The following is a 15,850-nucleotide window of genomic DNA, read 5'->3' as shown; positions in this document are numbered from 1 at the left end:
TTTTGATATGTATATTTACTGCATAATTCGTAAAAAATGGCGATGAAATGGGTTTAATGCAAACGCAAGGCTTGCTTGGGCACATTGTTGGGTAGGTACAGCCCACCTAACAATATATCACCAGTTCGTTGCTGGTTATTTGATAAATGCATGTCAATCAGAGTTTGGTTTTTGGATGTGTAAACACTGTTAAAAACTTTGTGAGTTTGGTTCTTTTGTTACCCGCGGCAATACAGGCTAGTCAAACCACAAGTGTCTGTAGATTTTATTTTTTCAGGTCAGGATACTACGTACGAAATTTACGAAGCGTCTTTTTAAAAAAAATGAGATTTTACGGTTGATATATGATATTCATATTTATAAATTGACTATTAAACGTATCTACGACGTCAAAACGTAACGACAACGACGCCAGACACGTGTCAATCAGCACTCCAGAAAAGGTGTCACCACTGCTAACATTTCCTCATAGACAAGAGGGGGACGCTATGAAAATGAAATAAAATGATATTATTTTCCCTTCAAGATACTGTTTGCGTTTCGCCCGCTGCTGTTGCGAAACTAGCCAGGCATGCTGTTGAAACAGCCCTGTGGCCGGTAATTGCTGGGACTTTCCACGCGACTAAGCCCAATGTTGGGTCCTGTCATGCTCGGAGGGTTACAGGGTCGATGGGGAAGTAGTATTGTTTCGCACAACAGAATAGTCGAGATGTGGTGATGTAGGGACTGCCCAGTCAAGTTTATATAGATTATATTACTTACACGATATCATTACAGCATCCTTGTTAAAACACGTCAAGTCTCGATCGGGCGAGATTTGGCCTGTTGAAGGAGTGATAGTTGAAGTTAATGATGGGTGTAATTACTGATACCAGGAAAATAATGACTGATGTACTTGTTCCACGCATGAATGAGAACATTGTTATACAATATATATATCGACAGCAGCGATAACTTTGCCAAAGGAATGATTGATAAACTACCAACTTGTGCAAATGTAAGATACATTAATCTCATTTAATTATCCCCAACATGTTATATGCACATTAAGTGTCTGTCTCACTCTTCTCTTTCTCTCTCTCTCTCTCTCATTCGATTTCTTACCCAGTCTCACTCCCTATCACCCCATCTCTCTCTACCTATCTCTCTCTCTCTCTACCTATCTCTCTCTCTCTCTCAACCAATTTCTTACCCAATCTCACTCCCTATCACCCTATCTCTCTCTCTCTACCTATCTCTCTCTCTCCCTCAATCAATTTCTTACCCAATCTCGATCCCTATCACCCTTTCTTTCTCTCTCTCTCTCTCTCAACCAATTTCTTACCCAATCTCACTCCCTATCACCCTAGCTCTCTCTACCTATCTCTCTCTCTCTCTCTCAACCAATTTCTTACCCAATCTCACTCCCTATCACCCTATCTCTCTCTCCCTATATATCTCTCTCCCTATATCTCTCTCTCTCTCTCTCTCTCTCTCGCTCACTCTCCCACTCTCTCTCTCTCAATATCTGTCTGCGTGTGCACCACGTTATCAAAGGTAACACTATGTTTGAGCCAATTAGGGACCGTTCATAATTTATGTCCTACAACATTATAACAACCCACAACCCACCCCCATAGCCATCAATTATGAACTGTCCCTTAGTAGCCTAGAATGATTTGGCAACTCTATGTTGATCAGCACTGAAATTCAGCATTGCTTGGGGCTCCTCATGGATTTTGCAGAAATTGCAGATTTGTATTTTATAACAAGATAACCGTATCTCTGTGTTGAAATCTTACTCTAACATGCCCCTTGAGACACTGAATTATCAGAAAAACACATTAACCGACAAGTAGAAAGTTTGCTTCATTTATTGTTGGGGTATTGGCAGCTTGGGTTTGACATATATTTCAGAAACTATTAAGGATACTAACTGGTCATAAAACGTGAGTGAGTTAAAACTTAAAGTCACATCGACATTTATTTTATTTCAGCCATATCGTGACTAAAACAAAATCTAAATACATGATAAAAACAATTAAACTAATTATCACCTGCCGACAAAGGACAGTGAAAAGCACTAGCATATCACAGAACCAGAATACTGTATATACCTAGCATCTGACTCTAAATGTGGATTTCTAAACAGAACAACACAATATGAAAACGGGCTGTAGATCGCCAACAACTGAAGGTAGATCACTATACTAAGGGCCATGGGAACTTACAGTACCTTTGCTACCTGCATGAACTGGTCATGAAACGGCTAGAATGACACACTTTAAATCAGAAGCAGATCTCAAAAGTTGTATTTCTGGTCTAATTATTTTCAGTTAACCAGTCAATGTAACCCAGCCCCTAAATAATATTGATTACAACACATGTACTCTCGATTGTTTAAAGAGGACACTGATCTAGAAAACCTCTCTATTTGAATATCCATTGACAGAGTCCCACGTATAAATTCTGCTAAGATACTACTTGTAAACGTATGTAATAATACAAAAATATGGTACTATCGTTCAGTATAAGTTGTTCAATTCCGCTAATGATGGATATCAATTTAGCAATTAATGTATAAACAGTTTCGTAGGTTCATTTAAGGTTCATGTAACAAGGTCTAGACCAATACTGGGTATTGGCAACAGACCGCGGTCCTCTTACATACAAAAATATCAATTGATTTAAAAAAAACATCCTGGTGTAAATCCTCCAGATGTGCAAGGGCAGTTAAAAAGCAGCTACTTGCTTTATCACACGAAATACTTGAAACATCATCTTCACTAGTAGCTTTGTAACAAGCAGCTAGCAGCTGTACAATGACTCAATTACTCTGTGTTGTTTGGAGACTAAAGTATTGATTCGTGTAAATATTAGTTTGATATAAATCTTGTCCTTATGTACACAATATGATAACATTCATTATATATATATTCATATGTACTATTTACGAAATAGATACAGATAAGATGAACGAAATAGCACAAACAGTACTTTGAATGGTACTTTGGTGTTAATTGATACAGAGATTCTAATATTTAAACGTATCTTGTCACACACAAACAGAAACACACACACACACACGCTTCAGTCCCATATTATAGCACAAATTCTTGATTGTATATATTTCAGTACCATATTGTGGCACAAATTCTTGATGGTATATATTTCAGTACCATATTATGCCACAAATTCTTGATTGTATATATTTCAGAACCATATTGTGGCACAAATTCTTGATTGTACATATTTTAGCACCACATTGTGTACTGCTGGCACAATCCTTGATTGTACATATTTTAGTACCACATTGTGGCACAATCCTTGATTGTATATATTTTAGTACTACATTGTGGCACAATTCTTGATTGAATATACCTTAGTTCCACATTGTGGCACAATCCCTGATTGTATATATTCTTCTACAATATTGTTGCACAGTATTTAATTGTATTTGTTTCCATATGTTCCTTTCATAATTTTCGATTTTACAACTTTCACATTCTGAAAATTTGGTTCACTGTATTGATCCGAGAAAATGCGAGAAGCTTCCGAATTTTCTTTGAGTGTAGGTCAATTAATTTATTAAGATAACACTAACTGTTATGTATTATAAATTTGGTATAATGGAATGGAAAAAAGATTCAGTCTGCTACGTTTTTAATTTTATTAATATTAATAATGGTTGGCTAAGTCAAGTATATTTTTTTATGGTAAGTTAAGATGGTCTTTTCCCTACGATCGTTGTGTTGAACGCCGCTCTAGGAAGTGGCCACCAGAGATCTGTTGTACAAAGGAGCCTCAGGGTTACGACTGTCGTATGTCTATATTGGGGTATGGGAGTTACGATCACCTTAGCACTAAGGTAACCGTGTACAACCAATGGCTTCGTTCCGCAAAGTAATCCTAGCACTAAGACGATCTTACCTTCTATGCTCCAACACACACTTACGATAGTCGTATCACTAAGGCATTATAAACAAATTGTAAACATATTTATATTTTTCTCAATATCAATATTAAGATGACGTTCCAAAACATAAAAGAGTCAAAATGTTTCTTTCTTACCTGATCTGGTTTAAAATTCACCCAAGTTCTAAATGCAATAAACTTGACACGAACAAACTCATTTCCAAAAGATTCAGAATCGTAAAGGTAGTGTGGAATTGGAATTGTCTTAATTATAAAATCGCTTTCTGATACTGTGAACGGATTAGAGAGAAAGTTGTACGTTTATTACCTTATGTTATGTCCATTAGCGGATATGACCCGTTCGAATCTCGTATTGGTTCACAAGCACCATACCCCTGCTCGAATGTATCGAAAGTAGAAACACAAGTTCCAAAATCGTGTCATATTTCCTTCCGACCATCCTTTTCTGTAATGCTAAAGCCCTAAATAAAGAATAGATTTTCCACAACAATAGGACTCCTTTTCAAAATTTCGCAAAACATTTTTACAGTGACTGAGCGTTTGTCTATAGAAGCATCTACGGACTGAGTTACGTCATGCTGTACTCGCATGGTATGACCGAGTACTGTTCAAAGTGGCGTAACCCGTACACATTGAGGACAGACAATGGAAGGTTACTCAAACTGTTGCGAGTCTTCACATAGGCTTGTCTGAAAGCCAGGTGCGTTGTCAGCGACCTGTAAAGTCAACACACGACCGACACAACACAGTTGATTTTCTCATTGACTACTATCAGTCAATGAGATGTTGTGGCCTTGGGAGAGATCGATACTCAGTCACCCCGCCGCAGATCGATTCATCCTGTTGTCTAGTGATACACTAATTATTAATTATGATATCGTTAAGAGATACACTGGATCGTGTCTGACGGGATCATTGATCTCGTCGTCATTCCACTGGACCACGGTTTTGTAGACATCAACAAGACATAATGCAACAACACAATACAAGTTCAGTGCAGATCTTTGGCGAACATCGTGATCCCTGAAGGTGCTTCTGGATAGGTTTACAGGATAGTGTTCCTAGATAGTTGTCATGGCCTACACAGCGGCCATCGATGCTTGTCCTAGATAGATTCTAGACAGTTTTATGAGATAGTTATCCAAGGGAACTACCCAGCCAATTAATCTTGCTAATATTTCCAGATAGTGATCCTAGATCGACACCCTATATTTTGTCACTTGATATTGGCCCAAATTATATGTCCAAAAAGTGTTCGTAAGACAGTTTTTCTCAACAGTGATACTAGATCGATGCCCTAGATTATGTCATAATAAGATAGTTGTCCTAGGAATTACCCAGCTGATTAATCTAGATATTTCTAGATAGTGATCCAAAGTTGTATAAGGCCAAACAGTGTTCGTAAGATAGTTTTTCTCAGCAGTGATCCTAGATAGATCCCCTAGGTTATGTCATTTGATAGCGGCCCAAGTTATATGTCGAAATATTGTTGGTGGACATTTGTTCTCGACGGTGATCCTAGATAGATAAAGATTCTTGACATCTGAAGCAAATATTTTAAATGAAACATAGCGTATCACGTTTTGTTGTATAGACAGTTTGCTGTGAACTTGTCTGTGGTTCAAGTCTGGACCAGACAATCCAGTGATCAACAACATGGGCATCGATCTGCGCAGTTGGGAACCGATGACATGTGTCAACCAAGCCAGCGAGCATGACCACCCGATCCCGTTAGTCGCCTCTTACGACAAGCATGGGTTACTGAAGATTCATTCTAACCCGCCTTTCACGGGTCTCAAACATGAGTGAGTGAGTGACTTTAGTTTTACGCCGCTTTTAGTAATATTCCGGCAGCATCATCGCAGAAGACACCAGAAATGGGCCGCCATATAGCTGGAATATTGCTGAATGCGGTGTAAAACTAAACTCACTCACTCATAAATACATCAGCAGCAAGATCATGACGGAGAACACAAAATTGGGCATCACACATTTCTAACCATGTTGAGAAACCGGGACTTCGGCGTGACGAGCGAACACCTTTCCCACTAGACTATTCAACCGCACCACCCCGCGAGGACGAAGACTTAACAAAGCATAAATAACACGAACTCCATTTGTCTCCATTTGTCTTCAACTGGGTTCGGTTTGTCCATGTTGAACTCTTCTCACATATCGCGTTCCTGCACATACATTACGTTTTAACGAGTCACATACAATCAATTTGAGGAGGGCTTTTTGTCAAAAGCTCCACTACACTTGGTGAACTAGCCATCAGTGTTATAATCTATAGATCTTGCCCAGTGCAAGAGTCCTACATCATCTGAAACAGCTCCGTATGTGTCTATTGAATGAATAATATTGCAAGACAATTCCTGAATTGTTTGGTCACATCCCATCACCCTGGCATACATTCAGAAAACAACATCCATTCCACACGACACTTCAGAGTGCGTGAAGGTGAGTGTGCAAACTCAATAAATATACAGTTATATTTTAATAAGCACCACGAGGCTATTCCCATAAAAAAGGCAATTATCAAAAATCGTTATCTGTGTATATTTTCTAACGGAAAATTTGTCATATGTCCATCATAACATCTGACACAGTCTCTTCAACTGGAGGAATATACATCACATGTCAGTGATATCATAGACATTTATCAAACTATGGTCAATATCACGTGTCGATCTTATCATATTTTTTAATATTCACGGAAGTTCGTAATATACAAAAATTTAGCTGAATGGTTAATAAGGGTCATCTTGGTTTGTTTTAAGTGCACATTTCAGGGTTTTTTGACAAAGTGTATGCACATTTCCATCTCATACACATCAAAGTGATATGGTAACATAAAGGAAAACTTGAATAATAGAAAAAGCCCCCTTTCTCCCCAAAAAATTTTAAAAATAAATAAAATTAACAACATCAACGTGTTCCTTCCGATGAAAGGCTTGAAAAAATGTCCGAAAATATTAAGACGTTAATATCCTCGCTTGGCTTCATTGTGAATAAAAAATTCAAAACCATTTCGAAACGCATAAGAGCTCTCCGCTAAAGGCACATTCTGTGCTGTCACGAGCATTTCAAGCATGAGAAGTAATTCAACAAATGTAAAACACAAAGGCTTGCTGACAGTGTTAAAGAAGCCGCAGATATGAACATATACTGTATAAATGTAGAATGGAATACCACGTTTACGTGGAACCGTATTCGTTTATGCCGATTGCCTTTAGACCAAGAGCTATATTTCCCACAGTCGACATGACGGAGTCGAGTTCTACATAATGAATGGATGACACTCTGCATATTATTTTCCTTTCCGACCAACCCTTTCTGATGACAAAGTTCTAAATGAATTTAGTCTGGTTTCTTTTCAGGTTTTGTTTTTCTGTAATATTTATATATTTTCAGAAACTAAGCATTAGCGTAGGGCGAACCCATTCTACCTGTGACTGTTTCTTGACGCGATCGTCTCTGACTCTAAAGGAGCAATCAATCTCTATTACTAACTTCTCATAATTTATTCTCAGGTAATAATTCGTAAAATTTCTCACATTTATTATAAAAAATAGATCTTTAATAAAATAATGTCACCGAAAATGTCAATGTGACCTTTTGCTGTCATTCCATGGAAGCAGCCATGTTTCGGTTTCGCGAGGCAACGAGAGCGTAAAATCACGAGATAATGATGTCACCACAGAATGCGCCAAATCGAACCCCGTGGACTCCACACAAACCCCGTTGGTCTGTTAAGCAAATACAATACCAGGCGACATGTCTGCACGGAATCGATAGCACCTGTGTAACCGCTATGCTACGTGGACAAGTTAATTCCTTATGCAAATGCCAAGAAACTAATTACTCAGCCGTCAATAATTGCCTCGACAGGTGTAAAAAACAATATACAGGAGAGACATTAGATCTAACTGACCATTACCCGTAACGACACTACAGGACGGGAGGGGGATATTGTATGTGGTCAGTGGCGGAGATCTGTTGAATGGACGCAACGCTGGAGCAAGACGTCCTTCTTGGCTTTAATTAGTGCAGTAGTACAAACAGTTCTTTTTTCCGCTGTCTCACGTTTAAATAGTTGTCACGAAGCCATTATCCTGTTTTCAAAGATTATCTCAGCAATGTCTCCTAACGACGTTGTTTCCAAACATAACATGATACCCATTCCCGCGAATTTTCTGAAAGTTGTAATTAGTAGGGACTTCATATAAATAAAACTCTGTTGACATTTTGTTTGTTGTTTAACTTCTTTGAGTGGCATTTTAGAAGTTGGGAAGTACAATATAGAGCAAACTTTATGGATAACAACTTCTTTTTATTCGTGAGTGCGACGTTTCGATACAGATTCTTGTACCATTGTCAAGCATTCCGTGAGTGCGACGTTTCGATACAGATTCTTGTACCATTGTCAAGCATTCCGTGAGTGCGACGTTTCGAAACAGATTCTTGTACCGTTGTCAAGCATTATGCTTGACAACGGTACAAGAATCTGTATCGAAACGTCGCACTCATATGCTTGACAACGGTACAATAATCTGTATCGTAACGTCGCACTCATATGCTTGACAACGGTACAAGAATCTGTATCGAAACGTCGCACTCACGAATAAAAAGAAGTTGTTATCCATAAAGTTTGTTCTATATTGTTGTTTAACGCCGCACTCGGCAATATTCCAGCTATATGACGACGATTTGTAAATAATCGAATCAGCTCCAGACAAACCAGTGATTGACATAATGAGCATCGAACTACGCAAGTGGGATACGATGACATGAAGTTACCTAAAGAGCGAGCTTGACCACCCGATCCCGTTATTCGCCTTGTAAAACAAGCATGAGTTGCTGAATGCCAATTCCAACCCGGATCTTTACCGGCCTGCTTTTGATTAATAAACACACTGCTAAATGTCTTATCCTTTTTATGACAACGTACACGGAATCCGCCTTAACTCGAAGTACTCACTGAAAATACACCGAGCAACACGTAGCCAAGACGGCGAGGGCAAAGCATTGAGACCCAGTGCCGAGTTGCGTCCCTTGAACGTGCCAGGAGTCACGCACTATACCCATTCCCGTGGATTTCACTGAAGAGGTTAGTTCCCAGGATAAATTTCACAGACACTCGAGCCAAGCGGAGCACCATTAAACAATCTATCCATTGGCGTTATATTTTTCAAACATAAGTTATTCATTATATAAAGACTATTCATTAGTAATGCTATACGTTTTCATCAATATAAGCTCTTTACTGATAATGTTGTTGTTCGTTTTGTTCTCTTGTCCGTGAATCGTTATGGTTTTGTAATTACCCGGGACAAAGGATCTTGTCTCACATGATGATGAAGGAGTCTATTCGACAACGTTGCCCACCACGTTGCTTGTGGAATGTATCCATGACCGCTGGCTGTCCAGCATCACTTGACATACCGTGTGTTGCGCAAATTCGCGATCCGTAGCCAGTTTTAGAAAACATTCGAACTGGGAATGTAATTTACGACAAGACAGTCAACTACGGTTATAACGAACTCAAAGGGAAAACAACTTTTAGTTCGTTATAACCGTGGTTCGTATAAGCACTTCAGCTAAAATATGCAGTGTCTGAGACAAAAAGAAAAAACAGCTGGTTATTTGTCAGTTCGTTATAACCGTGTTCGTTATAAACGTAGTTTAATATATCTGTTGTTGGTGGTGGTTTGTTGTTTAACGCCGCTCTCAGCAATAATCCAGATATATGGCGGCGGTCTGCAAATAATCGACTCCGGACCAGACAATCCAGTGATCAACAGCATGGGTATCGATCTCTGTTGACAACTCAATTTGTTATGTGTTGGGACATGTTTGATATTTTCGAAATAGCCTCTGTCTGTATCTGCTTCTCAATCTCTGTATCCGCACTATAGTGGAACATTTGCAAGGGAAGAACCCCGGGAGGGAAAGGCTCGGCGTCTGTGTATTGTGTCTGGGTGGTAAATATGTGATTCATATAACACGAGACTCCCTGTATGCCATAATGGTATTGTTATGACCTGTAAATTTAGAATTCCGCTGTCTTCGAACGATGAGTTTACCGATGAAGAGAGAGAGAGAGAGAGAGAGAGAGAGAGAGAGAGAGAGAGAGAGAGAGAGAGAGAGAGAGAGAGAGAGAGAGAGAGAGAGAGAGAGAGAGAGAGAGAGAGAGAATGAGAGAGATCGTCTTCACACACCGCCGTGTGCACCATGGTAGTATATAAAACCACCAGCAAGTACACACGTCTAGCTATTTTAATGTACACTAGTCTCTGAAATGAACATATTTTACAGACAAAAACAGTTCATGATAAAAAAAACATAAACCATAATGAAAAGGATCCCTGAAGCTGTGGAAATCTAGACTTGCCACATAATATAGACTTGCATGGGCTTTCTTGGATATGTTTGTTTCAGGGTCTGTATGACAAACAAAGGGATAGCATATCACTCATATGTGCATATACCATTAACTAAGAGGGGCTGGGATAGGTTGGGGAGGGTGGGGGTGGGGGTGGTTGTAAGGCAGGCAATCCGTTTAGTCATTGTCATCAATCTAGGGCATGACAAGTACTGGCTTCTGACCTGAATATGACTTAGATCTATAATTTATGTCTTGCACTTCTTCTTAAGTCGATGATTGTTGGGATTGCAACATGACTGATTGAGACGCAAGTGTCTTGTCAAACGCTGTCGTATCGTACATAAAAAATAGTAGCAAGTACAAACGTCTATTCATATTAATGTACACATGTCCCTGAATCACAAAAGAAAAACAATTATTTTAATTTAATTTCATCTATCTTCCGATTATATATACCCACTCTCCATGGCTGCCCTACACATTTCCCAACCTTTAGCGAACAGAGGCATTTGAACCAATGCCCATTTCAGATTGAATAAATAATTGGATTTTTTCTGTATGGCCTTCTCATATAGGCAGTTTCTGTGTCTGACATGTTTAATTATTAACACATAGAAGTGTTTAGTCTTCGCTATCAGAAGTTATGGGGCTAAGTGGCAATATATAGTCAAGAAGTTAGAATTTAATACGTATATAAGAGAGTTAATGAACCCGAAAACGACAGCCTGTCTCGAACCACAATGCTCTCATTGCCGTGTGTGATAGAGAATATAGCGAGTGTCAATAGCCTTCTAAACATTTACAGCTGAAGTCAGTTAATACAGTTTATCGATTTTCAATGACCTTTCTTCCTAATGAAGCAGTCCGATTTGGTTACATTATGGAACTGTTTAGTACATGTATTATAGCATCAGTCAGGTCAGTTCCACAGCTTGGCCTGTGAATATGTAAAACCCAAACTCAAAACCGGAACGAAAAATGCATCCTCCGTGTCAAAGGTTTTTCAGAGACAAAACAGACGAATTGAAACGGGAAACATGTTTTCTAAATGTTGGTTGATCTTAAGAGGTCTTAAATAAAAGAGTAAAGTAATACAATACTTCACAACTGTTCTAAGACAGAAAACACATAAACGTTTTTCTAACAGGTTCTTCTAGTTTTTTATGTTTCTGGATATTTATGAACATAATCGTATACAGAATACAAACCGACATGACTAGGTTTGAACTTTGAGCATTGTGTACTTCAGCCCATAAAGTGAAGTAAAATGTAATTACTTGTCGTGGGGTAGCCTAATGGTTAAAGCGTCCGCTCGTGGCGCCGTAGACCCGAGTTCGATTCCCCACATGGGTACAATGTGTGAAGCCCATTTCTGGTGTTCCCCGCCGTGATATTGCTGGAATGTTGCTAAAAGCGGCGTAAAACCATACTCACCCACTCATCCACCTTACATTAATTACCTGCCAAAATTGTAGCGGCCTGAAAAGACTCTGATACATCTGGAGAAACAATGACTTAAAATCTAAAAATCTTAATATGTCTATCTATCAGTGAGTTACATCCTAATATCTACGCAAGAAATATCAAAATCTTCCAGTTTATCCAAACGTTTCGGGAAACACCTGCTGTCATCAATGATATTGTATGGTCCATTCATATAAATGAGTAAGTGAGTGAATTTAGTTTTACGCCGCACTCAGCAATATTCCAGCTATATGGTGGCCGTCTGTAAAATAATCGAGTCTGGACCAGACAATCCAGTGATCAACAGCATGAGCATCGATCTGCGCAATTGGGAACCGATGACATGTGTCAACCAAGCCAGCGAGCCTGACCACCCGATCCCGTTAGTCGCCTCTTACGACAAGGATGGGTTACTGAATAAATTACACCTATGTTCTGCCTGTTACGCCCATGAATGAATCTCTTTCGTTGGAAGATCGAGACTACTTGTTTCCTGATGTTGAAATTTCATACTAAATTGAGAAAATAATGACTGTGTTGTATGGTTTTAAAAGCTGTGATTTTATTGATAACAGAAACAGCTGTTTTAACATAACGTCATTCCATAATATATTATTACCCATCTAAAGTTTAGACTCTCTTAAAGCACTCACTATATGTTATGTATGTATATATATGGTTACATCGAAGATTGATTTCTCCACTATCTTGGGAATAAGCAACAGCAAACTTTATGCAGATGAATTGCACAAATACCATGCATCAAATTGCAGAAAAGCATGTGCAAATATCGTGCATGTGAACAGCTGCGTTGTGGTGTAAAGTTTTGTTAAGAACTTGCCAATTTTCACCGAGTTTCATCATTTATTGAACTTATGACAATAATTTTTTCAACAATACGAATTTGTTTTACAATACATCAGTTCATGTGTAAACAGTATCTTTAAACAGTATGGAATATTTTGCAAAATCTAGTTTAGAAAGGCTGACTGAAGTAAGTAGCTATATTTACACTAGTGAGTCTAAACTTTTGGTGGGTAGTCTATGTTAAGAAAATCTACAACCGTTTTATCATCTTGATAATCTTTTTCTACAGCTCTGACAGAGCTCGAACTTTGTTATTGAATATTTATAATTGTTGGGATAGCAAGTTTCTTTGATTTATAAAAGAGGATTGTAGTTAATATCAAACGTTTCAGTAATTATACATCGTGATTGATTAATATGTAATTGGTTGGGACTTGAGTATTGGGCCATCCATCCAACATCTCCAAATGCCGTCGTGATGTAGACGGCGAGAAAACTCGACAACAGCAGTGATGAGCTGGCTGGAACAGACATGTGACCGTGCAAGGAATTGAAATGTCTTTATCAAGTGAATATGAGATGTATCGCTCTCGTTGACAACCCTGTATCAGACGTAGTGGAACATAATTCGTTGTAATGCCATCATTATTGATAAGAATATCTACACACACGGCATTAGGGAACTACTAATATACACATTATATTTAATGTATCACGAGTTGAACGTCGTGTTTGGATTGCCGTTATTGACACACTGTCATTTACAAAGACCGTGGCCTTGAGAGACGACGGCCTCGGGTTATATTATGAGGGGTCCTCAAAGGGTCGAAGAATGGTGTTGTGGTTTGGTTGAGGATGGGTGTGTGTAGGATGTAGTAGGTTGTGAACGAGGGTTGTGTTGTGGATGTGGTGGGATGTGGTTGTGTGGGTGGAATGACTTTGTGGTTGGTAGAATGACGTTGTGTGGGTGGAATGACGTTGTGTTGGGTAGAGTGACCTTGTGTGGGGTGGAATGAGATTGGTGTGGGTTTAGACATTGTTTTGGTGGAATGACGTTGTGGTTGTGTGAGTGGAATGACGTTGTGTAAGAGTGGAATGACGTTGTGTTGGTGTTGAATGACGTTGTGTTGAATGACGTTGTGTTGGGTGGAATTGTGTGTGGGTGGAATGACGTTGTGTGAGTGGAATGACGTTGTGTTTGGTGGAATGACGTTGTGTTGGGTGGAATGACGTTGTGTTTGGTGGAATGACGTTGTGTTGGGTGGAATGACGTTGTGTTAGTGGAATGACGTTGTGTTGGGTGGAATGACGTTGTGTTGGGTGGAATGACGTTGTGTGTGGGGGAATGACGGTGTTGGGTGGAATGACGTTGTGTGTTTGGTGGAATGACGTTGTGTTTGGTGGAATGACGGAATGAAATGACGTTGTGAATGACGTTGTGTAGGGTGGAATGACGTTGTGTTGGGTGGAATGACGTTGTGTGGGTGGAATGACGTTGTGTTTGGTGGAATGACGTTGTGTTTGGTGGAATGACGTTGTGTGGGTGGAATGACGTTGTGTTTGGTGGAATGACGTTGTGTGGGTGGAATGACGTTGTGTGGGTGGAATGACGTTGTGTTTGGTTGGAATGACGTTGTGTTTGGTGGAATGACGTTGTGTTGGGAGTGAAATGAGACAGATCTTCAACAGTGATGTGAGAAACTGCAAGTGTTAAAGGTACAGTTAGGTAAAGATTTAGATCAACATGGTGAAGACAGTTGGTGTTTAAAGAGTGAATAACCGACTCAAGCCAGGCAAATCAGTGTCTAATCGATCTGTGTGATCTAGTATATCACTAGGAGTGAGGTTTGTTGATAGAAGTGAGGACTTTTAGCTATAAAGAGTGTTTAAGACTTATTAGAAACGAACTGGTTGGAAACAATGAAGCTGAAATGCTGGCTGTAGGTAAAAATCAGGACAAAGTTAAGATTAATCCGGGTGGATGATGGAGTTGTTTTTTGTGGAGATACAGCGTGGAGATAAGATGGAGATAAGATGAGCAGTATTCCCAGAAGTACCAATACAGCGTAGGTGTCAGTTTCTAGGATATGGTAGACAAACCGTCTAGAAGCAATAACGCCGATGTTTCTAACGTCTAGACAGCCCTCGTCTGACGCCCCGAGCTACTCCTTCAGCCTCATCCGTCATCCACACGACGACGTCGAGACGCTGCTACCTACCTTAGGAGATAATACATACTACAGCATGGACATATATGAGAAGACATAAAGTGTGACCTAGATGTTTTAGAACTGGTATGTTGTCAGTGAAAAGCAGTGTCCCTGAATAAAATATCGACCGTTAAAGGTAACGGACCAAAAACTGTGTACGCACTTTTCTTACAGAAAGATAATGATATTTTTGTGTTACAGGATCATTACTGAACTTTTGTCAGGACGATATATCGAGTTTCTTATTCCGGATTTTTATACGTTCGCTTTTTCAATAATCGTATAAATTATGTGCTACAAGAACGTAAAAATATATAAATATGTTAGCCTTAGAGCTGACAGAATTCCCTGATTCGATTACCATAGCTTCGATCCATGATTCTAGTCCCATAGCATCGATCCTAGAGCTGTTCTTGACACTGACCAATGCTATTTTCTAAGGTTTCTTTAATGTTTTTCCCCAACAATTTTTGCAAACTTCAATAAACTCCACAAACATTAGTTTCAAACTAAGAATATATTTTGTAAATATTACACAGAGAACTTAGTTAAGCACCCCTGACATATCTCAGGAATGAATGATCTGATCTGAACCCTTTGGAGCATATCTGGGACATGATTGGTCGTCGCGTGGCACCTTCCTGTACAGAACCTGGCCTAGTCTGTCTCACAGTCCCTGAACCACACTATTTTCCCTACTGCCAAGCCCTCTCTGCAGTGCTAAAGCCCTAAATAAAGCAAGTCTAGATTTCCTCAGGTTCAGGATCTCTGGTCTCCCTGGGGCTCCTTTTCAATATAAATGGGCTTGTTTGTTACTATCAAAATTATACATATTCAGAGACTAAGCCTTAGTCTAAACCTGGCCCTACTGGAAGGCTGCTTTACACGAGGAATGGCGTAGACTGGCCCTTCAGAGGATCGGGACAGGGGGTATGAGGAGGGGTGTGCTGGCTGTCATACAGTCACATGGAGGTTACACTCGGTATTGACCTTGAATCGTGTAAGACACGAAAAACGACATTTTGAACGTTCACATTCACCAATAAATTCAACATTAAACATTCCA

Source organism: Haliotis rubra, unplaced genomic scaffold (genome assembly GCF_003918875.1).
Source record: "Haliotis rubra isolate DU_JTF1 unplaced genomic scaffold, ASM391887v1 Scf45, whole genome shotgun sequence".
NCBI lineage: Eukaryota > Metazoa > Mollusca > Gastropoda > Lepetellida > Haliotidae > Haliotis > Haliotis rubra.
The sequence above is the reverse complement of the archived record's forward strand: the minus strand, read 5'-3'. Positions refer to the sequence as shown.